Below are 12,439 nucleotides of genomic sequence, written 5' to 3'. Positions count from 1 at the left end.
GTAGCATTTTCTTCCATTTGTATGTAGGTGGCAAACCACAACAGTATTAGTCTCAATTATTCTAATTCTAAACAGCACATATTATGATGTCACCAATTAGAGATTTTAAAAAAATATTTTGAAAACAACATAATTGGCTTCCTTTGTATTCCTTTGTATTTTCTTTCATGCATTTAAAAGTATTATTCTCGGAAGATTAAGATTGCTCAGTCTTGGTTAAAAGGCACAACAAAAGCTAAGAGCCCTTTGACTGGATGATCAGTAAGTCTCCTTCCAAATGAATCCAGTTTATAGCTATTTTTTACTCTGATGTGCCTATTGCCCAACTTTTATCTGATTCAAAGGTTTCCAAAATAGATAAGTAGGGAATAAAGAAAAGAACCAATTTCTGGTGGTGCAGAAATATACGAGTGAGGATGAGAGAAAGGACCCAAAGCAAAAACAAATCAGATGCTTTGCAAATAGCACAGTCAGTAACATGTTTGAGTTCAGCCTCATAGGAAAAGGTAAGCTGGAGAGATCCTTTTAATAATTTAAATCCAGTAGTAAAAGGTCACAGATAATGGGAAATACCACACAGAGGCACAGTCAGAGAGATATTTGGTGTTGAGGTCTAATGAAAGCTAGCTGACAAGAAATGGGCCTAGCCACACAATAAATTCTCAATAACAGGCCAGGTGTAGTGGCTCATACCTGTAATTTCAGCACTTTGAGAGGCTGACGTGGGAGGATTGCTTGAGCCCAGGAGTTTGAGACCAGCTTGGGCAACACAGTGAGACCCCATCTCTACAAAAAATACAAAAATTAGCCGGGTATGGTGGCACATACCTGTAGTCCCAGCTACTCAGGAGGCTGAGATGGAAGGATCCCTTGAGCCCAGGAGGCAGAGGTTGCAGTGAGCAGAGAGCTCACCACTGCACCCCAGCCTGGGCAACAGAGTAAGACCCTGTCTCAAAAGAATAAAATATAAATTAAAAATTCTCAATAACTAGCAAATAAAAGAGAAAGGAGAGGATAAATAATTGTGCTAAGTAAAGGTGAAGTCATCAAGAAACACAAAGAAATCAAAGTTTTCTATTTTTTAAGATTTTTTAAGGTTTTTTTCTTTTTTATGAACTTGTAAACTTTTCTTTTTTACAAACTTAGAAAAGCACAGTGCTAGCTTGGGTATAAAAGGGAGGGGAGAGGAAATGGGATACATGAGTCAGAGTCCTTCTTTGACCTTGAAAGACCTTATAATTTCTGCAGCAGGCAGTTCATCTCACTAATAATAGAAGGAAATAAAGCAGGGAGGGGAAAGAACACCACATGAAGAGAATAAGCCAAGTCGGAAACAGCTAGTCACCATTTCCAGAATGAACTCACTGTAGAGGATTGTGCTGATTCTGCCCCTCCATCACCCTGGACCACCTCAACTTTAGTTACATGTAAATCAGGAGTTAATTTTCCTAAATTCAGTTGCTTACAAGCCTTCTTGTTTCAGCTTGGGGTGTGTTTTGATTTGTTGTTATCCTCAATATCCTGGTGACTCTGAAAAACTCATTTCAACTGATCACCCAATATGATCATCATTCCATAAGATACTAGAGATAGGCTGTATCTTTGTCCAGTGCCTCCCAAAATGTTGGATTACCCTGCTCTGAGGGTAAGAATTAATATATATCAAGAAAGAGCAAGTTCCTAGGATATTTCTAGACATTCAGGATTCTAGAGATAGAAGTTGGCTTGGGGTTTAATCAATAATTGCTTCCTACCATCATCACTAAACCCCTGATCGAACACTTTGCTGTGTTCCCCTAAACTGGCTCCCCAAACACTGCTTCACAGAGGCTCCTGCAGAATAGGATGCAGGCATTTAGGGGTTCTCTGCAGTGGTATCAGCAGATCCAACCCCCTTCCTCCAGTAGAGTTTGCGGACAAAAATTCTCTTAGAGGCTGGGGTCTTTTTTCTTCAGCTGCCTCCCAAAACATTGATTGGGACCACTTTCCTCAATCCTGCCAGACTGACTGTGGTCACTACCAACACCTCCTCAGGGGCTCCACCTGGACTCTTACCAGAGTCACTCCAAGTCCTGTCTCAGGCAGAATACTCAGATCTATTCCAAGCACCTTCCCTGGGATCTCAGGCGCATACTGAGAACCAGTGGGTAACAGGGTTGAGAGGTAAGAGCAGCTGGCCCGGGTGCAGAAATAAGGGGTGAATTGTCTGTAAAAAAAAAAGTTTAAATAGTAATAAAACAAACTAAAAGTCAATCTGATTTTTATTATCACCTTGGACAACAATTCTAGGCAATGTTAGTGATACAATGACCCTTAACAACAACAAAAAAAAGTTAATCTAAGTTCTAATCAATTGCTACAGTTACTGTTGCATTATAATAATATGTGTGTAAGCTTCAAATTATCTCTTTTTAAATTTATTCACTAAAAATTATTTTATTCTACATGGAAGTTAATTTGGAGAACTACCAGTTACACAAACTCTGCCACATATATTACTCTTTTTCTTTCCCTTTTTTTTTTTTTTTTTTGGCAGGAGACCAGAGTTTTATTATTACTCAGATCAGTCTCCCTGAGCATTCGGGGATCAGGGTTTTAAGGACAACTTGGTAGGTGGGGGAAAAGTTAGTGAGCTGGGAGTGCTGATTGGTCAGGTCAGAGATGAAATCACAGGGAGTAGAAGCTGTCTTCTTGCACTGAGTCAGTTCCTGGGTGGGGACCACAAGATCAGATGAGCCAGTTTATCCATCTGGGTGGTGCCAGCTGATCCATCAAGTGCAGAGACTGTAAAATATCTCAAGCACTGATATTAGGAGCAGTTTAGATAGAGTCAGAATCTTGTAGCCTCAGCTGTATGATTCCTGAACCATAATTTCTAATCTTGTGGCTAATTTGTTAGTCCTACAAAGGCAGTCTAGTCCCCAGGCCTGAAGGGGGTTTGCCTTGGAAAAGGCCTGTTATCACCTTTGTTTTAAGCTATGAACTATAAATTAAGTTCTTCCCAAAGTTAGTTCAGCCTATGCCCAGGAATGAACAAGAACAGCTTGGAGGTTAGAAGCAAGATGGAATTGGTTAGATCAGATCTCTTTCACTGTCTCAGTTACAATTTTGCAATGGTGGTTTCAATCTCTCCCTTTGGATTTTATAACACCTTAATCTTAAGGTGTTAGCTAATGAAGATGGGAAAAGGGCGAAGACCCCTCTAAATTCTTCCTGCTGACCAGGGGTGTAGTGGGGGTAGGCGTTGACCCCAAGGTGAGAGGAGTGAAATCACTTTGCAACTGTCTGAGCATACTCACACAGGCCTGGCTGGGATTCTAAGGCTTCTATGACAAAGGCATTAGTATTGCCATCTATAATTTTAGTACCACATTTAAGGGAACAGCACATTATAAGGTAAATAATGAGTGCTAAGATAAGGAGTGTGATTTCCAGTTTTAAAAGCAAAGATTTGAAAGCTCTAGTTTGGGGACTTGCAGCCCACAAAGAATTTAAGATTTAGTCCAAACTGCAGAAAAAAACTGAAGAACAACTAACAACAGGTGTACTACAGTTTTTTGAAGCATAATTTTTCTCTCTCCAGTCCCTTTTTTTTTTTTTTTTTTTTTTTTTTTGAGACAAGAGTCTCGCTCTGTCGCCCAGGCTGACTGCAGTGGCGCGATCTCGGCTCACTGCAAGCTCTGCCTCCCGGGTTCACGCCATTCTCCTGCCTCAGCCTCCCATCCAGTCCCTATTTTTATCAAAAACACATCATGATAGAACTGATCTGTTCACAAAATAAACTTTAGTCTTATCATATTTGGCCTGATTATTTGCATAAAGTGTAGCAAGAATAATTATTTTTCACATAGGCTGTTTTTAATATTGGCTTTGCTGAAACTGTTCTATAAAGAATCTCAGGTTGTACTTTTTAAAAGCCTTGAAGCCCAGCCATGGATTTTTCTATGCCTACAAACACCTGTGAATTCCTCACCTCAAGGTCTCAAGATAACTTGGGGCTCCTGGGCCTGTCAGAAAGCGACATTCTTTACTTACCACTGGTCAGGAACTCTGTACAAGGACTGTGTAGACAATGCATGAGGCCAGCTTTCCCAAGGGGCTTTATTGGCTTTATAAGTCAACTTTGATTCCCTAAAGAAAGCATGTCATTTTAGTCAAAGCCTTGGTAAAATAACCAGTTTCTCCAATTGTGTCTTGTTTCAAAAGAGAACAGATTCTCATTGCACTTATTCAAATAACTATACTGCCATAAGTTGAGAATACTCACAAGTAGTTTCTAAATTCCATAGAAATCAGGTAAAGAGAAAGCAATATGCTTCAAATTTTGCTCCCAGGAGTATACTTTACTCACTTGCTAAAAGTTGTAAATAGCTCAAAAGAAATAAGTTTCCTTAATTCTGAAAACAAAAGGATTAGCAATGTTTAACACATCAGCTCTCCATGAGAGTCCCAGAAGTTTCAGTTTTTCCTCTATTCCAATTGCACAATTTTTAAAGTTATCAGAGGCCTGCACTTAGAGTCCTATATCTGACTATAAACTGCCTTTTGAAAATGACCAAAGCCAGACAAAATGTCTGTGGATGACAAAAGTCTTACAACAGCCACTATTAAAGCTCAATTGACTAGAAATTTTGGTCACTTCTGTGGCATACAACAATTTTACATAATGTACCCTAAATCACATCAGAATTATAGAAGTTTCCAATAATTTTGAAAATAATACTAATAACATATTTATATAAATACAGCCCAAAGATAGCCAAATACCATTTCATATTTGACAATGCTTCCTGTATGATTTTTATACCAAATAAGCCAAACACATCATTTTTGGACTTCAGAGGACCTAATGTCTAAAAGGATTGATTAGGTCAGAAAATGATATATTTTATAATTTAATTTTGGAAAGTTTGTCAAATATCAAAGGTTTCAAACACTATATCACAAAATAGGATCACAGGTTGCTCATTTATCTGAAGTGGTAACTCAAAAAAAATTTTTTTAAGACGAAAACCTTTACTCTGATAGAACAGACTTAGCTTTCCAAACAAGACCCAATGAAGATAGCATGAGGCCAACTGAATCTGTCTCTTCTCTCTCCCTGCCATTTACCCAAAGGGGAAAACAAAAACCTTTCATTATCTTTTAATATTACATAAAAATGAAATCCAGGAAAGAGAAAACTGTCTCAAAAAATAGAAAAATTAAAAAATTAAAATAAAAACCTTGATTTATTGAAAAAAAGAAAAAAGAGAGAAAACCAAATTTCATGTTTGCATTATTGCATCTTTAATGCTATAGCTAGTTTCTAAATAAAAGTTTATCAATCTATTCAGTTTTAATTAGTTTGACCATAAGGTAAGATTTTTATAAATTTTTTAGAACCCTTTAAACAGCAGATCAGTTTTCTAAGAAAACTCTGTTATTCGGACACATGGGCCCAGATTCTGGCCCCGCATTAATGTGCTTTTATTTTAATATTCAACATGTGGAAAAAAATTAAATAATCCCCTTCAAATCTTAGCCAACTTACTCATACCCACAGAACTTTCTTCATAAGGCCAACTCTTCACAAACCCTTTTCAACTTGCTTAAACCTTCAGTTTTGTCCCAATACTCTTTTAGGTTAAGACAATCTTTAATTCCTCTAAACTAGACAAAATTATATTCTCTTTAACAAAAGCCACATTTCCATGCCGACTTACAATCTTTTACCAAAAACACATCCTACTATCCCTACACACTTTGGATGTAAAACCATCTCTCCAGTAGTCTCAATCACATGTTACAATGTTAACCCTTAGCAACTTTCATTTTTGGTGAAAAGCCCGACAAGTAAGAGATTTTAATTACGTACTAACCTTACCCCCAACCCTGTGCTCTCTGAAACATGTGCTGTGTCCACTCAGGGTTAAATGGATTAAGGGCGGTGCAAGATGTGCTTTGTTAAACAGATGCTTGAAGGCAGCATGCTCGTTAAGAGTCATCACCACTCCCTAATCTCAAGTACCCAGGTACACAAACACTGCGGAAGGCCGCAGGGTCCTCTGCCTAGGAAAACCAGAGACCTTTGTTCACTTGTTTATCTGCTGACCTTCCCTCCACTATTGTCCTATGACCCTGCCAAATCCCCTTCTGCTAGAAACACCCAAGAATGATCAATAAAATAAATAAATAAATAAATACGTACTAGGTGTGGGGCCTAGGACATCAGACGGAAGTGAAGATAAGATCTGACTCTTTCTAGCATAGCTAGGGGGCATGGCTAACTCCACATGTCCCCAGGCCTTATCTAGAGTCCAATGCTCCAAAGTAGGTAAACTGAACAATTTTCCAAAGTCAAAGAAGCAGTTTACAACCTTAAAGCATTTAGCAAATCTGATATCTGACCTTTAAACCAAATGTCTACATTTTGAAGACATTTTTATTTTACCAATAATCTTTAAAACTGTCTTTATTTCCAAAAGATTACTAAAGTCATGTGAACAAAAAGGCATTAAAGTTTCTATTTTTCTAACCAAATATTTTATTTAAGTGCTTATTTTTCTAAGCCAACTAATCAGAGCCCTTTTTATATAAACATTACACACACAATGCATATAAGTAGACAGACAGAGAGAAGGTTCAGCACTTGTAAGGTTTTTCATTTGCCAGTTTCTTTTTTTTTTTTTTTCGAGATGGAGTCTCGCTCTGTCGCCCAGGCTGGAATGCAGTGGCGCAATCTCAGCTCACGGCCAGCTCTGCCTCCTAGGTTCATGCCATTCTCCTGCCTCAGCCTCCCAAGTAGCTGGGACTACATGCACCCACCACCACTCCTGGCTAATTTTTTGTATTTTTAGTAGAGATGGGGTTTCACTGTGTTAGCCAGGATGGTCTCGATCTCCTGACCTTGTGATCCGCCCATTTCAGCCTCCCAAAGTGCTGGGATTACAGGCGTGAGCCACTGTGCCCAGCCCCTCATTTGCCAGTTTCTTAATTGGAGTACTGGCTTCAGGGTGGAGCCCTTGGAGGTACAGGGCCAGGAAAGTATGCAGTTTCTAGGGCCTAATAAGCAGGCACAGCTGGAAGGCAAAGACAGGTCCCCAAGATTAAAGGTGCCATTTTATACTGGATCCTAGATCCCCAAAAGAGAGGGAAATACAACAGGAGAAGATAGTGCAGTGCTTTTACCATGCATTTCATTGTAAGACAGCCCAAAGCCAATCAGCCCATTTTATACTCAGCCCATCCCCCATGGGAGTCTCATCTCTCAGTGAGGGTTGGAGATGTTTCCATATCTTCCAGGTGGCCAAGAACATACTTCTCTAATCAAAACATCAAAGAGCCAAGTATCCCCCCATAACTGCCATTAGCCATCCCCAAAAGTAATTTCCTACCTAGTTATTACACACCAAATTTCTCTCATAATGTGAAGTAATTTCTGATACCCACAAAAGTCAAAACTGTCACCTAATGCAATGCAAAACAGAATAGAGCCTTAGATTTTGAAAGGGATCTATTCTCTTTCAATTCCTGGGCTTCTGTGAGGAAAACAGAGCTTTATCCCAGAATAGGGTCTGTGGTGCCTCCTCTGCTTTTCCCCAGGAGTCCCAGGCTGTTAGAATTTATCTTAAATTCTCTCATGTGGGCATCAAGAGTGGCAAGAAGACAAAATGGAAAAGAACAATTCTGTCTACCAAGGAAAAAAAACTTTTTTCAGGAAAACACAATTCAAGAAGAGGAAAAAGATAAAGTCCTCTTAAATACATATAGCTTGGATATTTCTTTTTAATTAAGCTGATTTTAACCATAGAGCTCTTTTTTAAAAAAATAAATAAATCCTTTAAAATTTCTTATTACCAGACTCTAGCCAGGACAGCCGATATTTCTGGCTTTTGATTTCTACCACAGGTAACTTTCTACATGAAATTAATAAGTTTTAGCTAAGGTTATAACTTAACCATGGACATATAAGGTGTCTCAAAGAGATGATAAGCAGTTTCTCTTTTTTTTTTTTTTTTGGCAAGATTTACAATCTCCCCAAGGGTAGTTTACCAAGGGTAGTTTAGAGAAAGGAAAATCCAAGACAGGAAATCAGAAGCTATCCATGGGGGAAAAACCCTCAATAAATAGCAAAATTACACAAATAACAAACCAGAAAGGAAACTTTCCAGAAGCTAAGAATTGAACCCAGGCCACCACTGTCAAAAAAAAAGCTTCAGCTACTGAGCTACACAGCATTGAGCAGTTTCTATTGCTCTTCCCAGAAGAAGTCTAGAGCAGCCAATTTCAAGCTTGCAAAGGCTCTTAACTCCTCAAGATAATTTTTAGGGCTAACTATGACATGAACCCCAAAATTCCTGTCCTCTGGATGGCAGAAACCAAGAGACAATATCCTCACATGGTCACAAGGTTAAGCTCTTAAGGACACTAAACAAGACAGAGAAATTTCATCCGGTATTGGTTTCAGGGACCCTCAACAAAGTTTGTTACTGACCAGTCTGCTAGGCTGGCTTGAAAAGCAGGCTTACTGGGGTCCTAAGCCCATGTTCTATCCTGTGATACCCCTCTCTCCATTACAGAAAGACAAATTCTTAGCACAAAGTCAGCCAGATTTGCTACAGCCTAAGACTAGTCTCGCAAATCCTTTTTTCTATTAATCAAACCCTTGCAGAGAAGGCAAATAGTGATGTTTACCATTTACACACACACACGCGCACACACACACACACAGATGGGGAGGTACAGAAACCCAGCTGGTAAGAATTTCTTACCCTTTTTGCCAGCATACCAGGTTTCCAGGTTCCCTTTCTCTGCAGCTTCTGGAAGAACAGAGCAGCTTTTGATGACCCTGCTAGTTGTGCCATAGCTGTGGAGGTCAAGCCACTTTACAAAAGAAAATCACCCTTTTCTCTCTTATGGAACCATAAGCAAAAGATTCTCAATTTTGCAAGATGCTGCCCAAGAGGCTGCATGGGGAACCAAACTAACATTTTCCATCCCTGTAAAAGCAAAATATACATAACAAAACAGACACTGGTCATCTCATTCACCACCCAGTATTGACCTGGCAAGGCTCAAACTTTCTCTCATTGGTCCCCATTGTCTTTGATCCACTCCAGGTGGGGAGGAATGACCTCCGACCAGTAATTTGATGGGTGGTCTCTGGGCAAGACGAAGAGCAGATAGTCGTCCTGAGCCAGGCCTGTTGAGCTTTCTTTGGGACTCACCGAATGTGACCAGACAAATAAGGAGGGTTCTCTGAGTTAGGCCTGCTGGACCCTCATCAGCAAGTCCTTCTGAGGTCCCCTCCACATATATAAACACATACAAAGGCAAGACAGACAGAAGGGCCTTCCAAATCAGATCCCTAACCAAGAACTCCAAGAGTATCCCTTCCAAACTATCCTCCTGTTCTCTGTCTGAGAAATCTCCCCAAAATCTTCCTGATTGAGAAGCCTCCCAAACCAAGACTCTTCCTACTAATTAGAGAGAGCCAACCGAGAATCTCAAATGAACCAAACTGAGAAAGATGCCCCTCAGTGGGGCTACAGACTGACACCCCACCATGGGGCAACAGAAAAACCAAGATCCCCTCCCCAAAGGAATCAAACCAATCAGGAAAAGGAAGGAGGGGTTGGCTGTGCCTAGGATATTCACCAATCCAGACACCCTGTAATGAGGCTACAGCTACAGACACTCCATGACTGGGCTACAGACAGACACCTTGTGATAGGGCTACAGTTATAGGACATCTCCCCAAGACTATTTCTCTATTGCAATTAAATCCATGCACATTGGGTCACCAGTGCCCCGTCAGCAGAGACAATACCAGAGTCAGCCCCCAGTCCAAAATAACTAGGCAGCTGCTTGAGCTGGCATCTGAATCCATCACCAGAGGGGGACTACCAAACCACGGGCAGGTAGCCACATGGGCAATCCTGGACAAGCCCCCAGATTTGTAACCACCCAATGAGTTCACCTTGCCCACTGCCTAGACAGAGCCGATTTAACAAGACAGGGAAATTGCAATAGAGAAAGAGTAATTCACACAGAGCCAGCTGTGCAGGAGACCAGAGTTTTATTTATATTTATAGATATAAATTCATAAGAGTTTAATTAGCTTTCAGGCTCACTTCAGGTACATTTCATGACTCCAACTCCTGTTGTACAAAATATCCCTGCTTTTAAACAGTAGATTTAAAACAAACAACCTTGGTTTTCTGGGACTTTTCTTTTATGAGTATTTTTTTATTAATGTAAAGTTTCAAAGAAGGCTAATCAAACACAAAAATATCTGCAAAGAGCCACAATAAGCCTTGAACAACATACAGTCAGTAAAACATCAAGGTTTAAATTGTTGCTTTAACTTCCTTTTGGCTGGAAGCTCCATATTCTGGTAATTCGCCAAAATGGCCAACACAAGGAAAACAGGAGAGGCACCCAATGTATCTTTTCTAGGCCTTTTAGAAAACATGGAGTTGGCCACATGCATGGGAGTCTATAAAAAAGGTGATACTGTAGACATCAAGGGAATGGGTATGGTTCAAAAAGGAATGCCTCACAAGTGTTACCATGGCAAAAACTGGAAGAGTCTATAATGTTACTCAGCATGCTGTTAGCATTGCTGTAGGAAAAAAAAAAAAGTTAAGGGCTAGATTCTTGCCAAAAGAATTAACGTGCATATGGAGCACATTAAACACTCTAAGGGAAAAGGTAGTCTCCTGAAATGCATGAAAGAAAATGATCAGAAAAAGAAGGGAACCAAAGAGAAAGGTACCTGGATTCAGCTGACAGGCCAGCCTGCTGCACCAAGAGAAGCACACTTTGTGAGAACCAATGGAGAGGAGCCAGAGCTACCGGAACCTATTCCCTATGAATTCATGACATAATAGGTGCAAATAATACTAATAATAAAAGACCCTTGGACTGTAAAAAAAAATTGTTCCGTTAATATCAGCCCACAGAAATTGCAGAGAAAGCCAGTAGTAATGCTGCAAAAACAAAATGTAAGGAAATTGACATATAAAAAAGAATCAAATTTTGAAGACTACCAGAAGAGACAAGAGATGATGGTCTTGTATTGCCAGAAAAAGTCAAAAGGACAGTGTTTGATGCTACAATTGTTTTTACCAAGTGTAAGCATTTTTTAAGACAATGGATCAATGTTTCATTTTACCTAATTTTTGCTGAAGAAGAGACTTTTCACAAGTTTTTACCAATAGAAATTTATGATAAATTTTCTGGTGGGCTGGGCACAGTGGCTCACACCTGTAATCCCAGCACTTTGGGAGGCTGAGGCGGGCAGATCACCTGAGGTCAGGAGTTCGAGACCAGCCCGGCCAACATGGTGAAACCCCGTCTCTACTAAAAATACAAAAAAAATTAGCCAGGCGTGGTGGTGGGCGCCTGTAATCCCCGTTACTTGTGAGGCTGAGGCATGAGAATCGCTTGAACCCAGGAGGTGGAGGTTGCAGTGAGCCGAGACCACACCATTGCACTCCAGCCTGGGCAACAAGAAAGAAACTCCGTCTCAAAAATATATATATATAACCTGGTGAAAACATCTTAGTGAAATTTTTCAACTGCAAAGACAATTGAAAACTACAAGAATTGCTCCCAAAGAAACAAAACATGAATGGTAATTGTAATTTCTGTAATTTATTGTAAATTTCTTTAATTGTGAAGTGTGATTTGTATAAATCTCTGTCAATGTATTTATATGTTCATGACTTTTCCTATTTGCATATTTGTTCCTTCATATTAAAGAAACTTTTCAAAATTAAAATTAGCAAAGAAGTGTTCTTTGGTCACCTATAAGCTGACAAAGTGACAAATCTATAGGTCTACTGAATATGTACATGTAAAGAGGAGTGAATTCATTTCCTGAGACTGCTGTAACAAACTATCACAAACTGTGGAACTTAAAACAACAGAAATTTATTGTTTTGTGGCTCTGGAGGCTAGAAGTAAGAAAGCGATGTGTTAGCAGCAGGGTCATGCTCTCTGACAGATCTGAAAAAGAATGCGTTTTATACCTTTCCCTTGGCTTCAGGTGTGCTCCAGCAATCCTTGGTGTTCATTCATTGATTTGCAACTGCTTAACTCCATAATCTCTGCTTTCAAGGTCACATGGCTTTCTCCCTGTATGTCTCTGTCTTTACCTGGTCAGCATCACCCTGTGTCCATCTCTCTCTCTTCATGCGCATTTTTTTTTTTTTTTTGAGATAGAGCCTCACTCTGTCGCCCAGGCTAGAGTGCAGTGGCCCGATCTCAGCTCACTGCAACCTCCGCCTCCCGGGTTCAAGCTATTCTCCTGCCTCAGCCTCCCGAGTAGCTAGAATTACAGGCATGAGCCACCACGCCTGGCTAATTTTTGTGTTTTTAGTAGAGACGGGGTTTCGCCATGTTGGCCAGGCTGGTCTCGAATTCCTGACCTCAGGTGATCCGCCCGCCTCGG

The sequence above is a fragment of the Pan paniscus genome, chromosome 9 (genome assembly GCF_029289425.2).
Source record: "Pan paniscus chromosome 9, NHGRI_mPanPan1-v2.0_pri, whole genome shotgun sequence".
Taxonomy (NCBI): Eukaryota; Metazoa; Chordata; class Mammalia; order Primates; family Hominidae; genus Pan; species Pan paniscus.
Note: the sequence above shows the minus strand (reverse complement) of the source record.